Source organism: Colobus angolensis, unplaced genomic scaffold (genome assembly GCF_000951035.1).
Source record: "Colobus angolensis palliatus isolate OR3802 unplaced genomic scaffold, Cang.pa_1.0 Scaffold1549, whole genome shotgun sequence".
NCBI classification, from domain to species: domain Eukaryota; kingdom Metazoa; phylum Chordata; class Mammalia; order Primates; family Cercopithecidae; genus Colobus; species Colobus angolensis.
The window spans coordinates 13173-15268 of record NW_012114654.1 but is presented as its reverse complement, the minus strand read 5'-3'; the positions used below and the strand labels follow the sequence as shown (position 1 = coordinate 15268).

Genomic DNA, 2096 nt, shown 5'->3' with positions numbered 1-2096 from the left:
CTCCAGCCTGGGCGACAGAGCGAGACTCCGTCTCAAAAAAAAAAAAAAAATGGGCTATGGTCCAGAGTTTGAATTTTATGGTATGATGAGAAATCATTGGGTTTTAAGGAGAGAAGATGGACTCATAGGGTAACTTACTCTTGGGAGCCAGCGCTATGGCTTTACCCTGCAAGATTGGCTTGCCCATCCTCAACAACAACCTGGCCAGTTTAGGGGTCAAGTGCCTCTGTATGCTAGACTCTGGGGCCACCTGGATGTCATGGATGGGCACTTTGTTCCCAACGTCACCTTTGGTTATCCTGTGGTAGAAAGCTTTCAAGAGCAGCTAGTCCAGGACCCTTTCTTTGACATGCATGTGATGGTGTCCAAGCTGGAACAGTGGGTAAAACCAATAGCTATAGCAGAAGCCAGTCTGTACACCTTTCACCTTGAGGCTACTAAGAACTCAGAGGCTTTGATTGAAGACATTTGGGAGAATGGGATGAAGGTTGGCCTTGCCATCAAATTAGGAGCTACAGTTGAGTATTTGGCACCATGGACTAATCAAATAGATATGGCCTTGGTTATCACAGTGGAACCCGGGTTTGGAAGGCAGAAATTCATGAATGATATGGTGCCAAACATTCACTGGTTGAGGACCCAGTTCCCATCTTTGGATAAGCGGTCGATGGTGGAGTAGGTCCTGACACTGTCCACAAGTGTAGAGAAGCAGGAGCTAACATGATTATGTCTGGAAGTGTTGCTATGAGGAGGAGTAAGGACCCCAGATCTGTTATCAACTTGTTAAGAAATACATGTTCAGAAGCCACTCAGAAACGTTCTCTTGATCAGTGAGACGATAAGGTGCCCAATGTTGCTGCTCATGAGATCTCCTTTTTACCAGAAAACAGGAATATTGACTACCAAATCATATTGCAGCTGAGGCAGTACTGCTTTTCTGAGCAATTATTCATTCTAATGATTAAAATTGATTATGCAGAATATTCTAAGAAGTTAGAAATTGGCATGTCTAACTACATTTTTAGTGAAGCAATTTAACGATTCATGTGGTGAAATGCTCAGTTTTTATTAGGAGATTTGATTTTTTTTTTTTTTTTTTTTTGAGGCAGGGTCTCACTCTGTCACCCAGGCTGGAGTTCAAGTGGTATAATCTAGACTCACTACAGCCTCAGCCTCCTGGGCTCAGGCGATCCTTCCAAGTAGCTAGAACCACAGGCATGTGCCACCACGCCCAGCTAATCTTTGTACTTTTTGTTGAGACAAGGTTTCACCATGTTCTGTGTTGCCCAGGCTGGGCTCAAACTCCTGGTTTGCCTACCTCAAGCAGTCTACCTACCTCAGCCTTCCAAAGTGCTGGGATTACAGTTGTGAGCCACTGTGCCCACTTGATTTTTTATAAAGAGTAAAAATGTCGCTGCATTAAGGTTACAAACAGAAATGTGTCTTAATACCTAAGGAGGGCATATTAGCTACACTATAAAAAAATTTTTTTTTTCCATTTTACAGTAGAGAGAAAAAGAAAAACAGGCCGGGCACAGTGGCTTACGCCTGTAATCCCAGCACTTTGAGAGGCCAAGGTGGGCGGATCACCTGAGGTCAGGAGTTTGAGACCAGCCTGGCCGACATGGTGAAACCCCATCTCTACTAAAAATATTAAAAAATTAGCCAGGCGTGGTGGTGGGCGCCTGTAATCTCAGCTCCTGGGGAGGCTGAGGCAGGAGAATTGCTTGAACCCAGGAGACGAAGATTGTAGTGAGCCAACACAGTGCCACTGCACTCCAGCCTAGGCAACAAAGTGAGACTCCGTCTCAAAAAAAAAAAAAGAGAGGATGTAATCATTTACATTTAAGAAACCCTGGCCGGGCGCGGTGGCTCAAGCCTGTAATCCCAGCACTTTGCGAGGCCGAGACGGGCGGATCACGAGGTCAGGAGATCGAGACCATCCTGGGTAACATGGTGAAACCCCGTCTCTACTAAAAAAAATACAAAAAACTAGCTGGGTGAGGTGGCGGGTGCCTGTAGTCCCAGCTACTTGGGAGGCTGAGGCAGGAGAATGGCCTAAACCCGGGAGGCGGAGCTTGCAGTGAGCTGAGATC

The 2096-nt window shown here is 45.9% G+C and overlaps 1 pseudogene; it reads left to right on the top strand.

Annotated features, from left to right (window-relative positions):
• The first annotated feature begins 155 nt into the window (after positions 1 to 155).
• Positions 156 to 834, top strand: LOC105507884 (annotated as a pseudogene).
• The last annotated feature ends 1262 nt before the right edge of the window (positions 835 to 2096 follow it).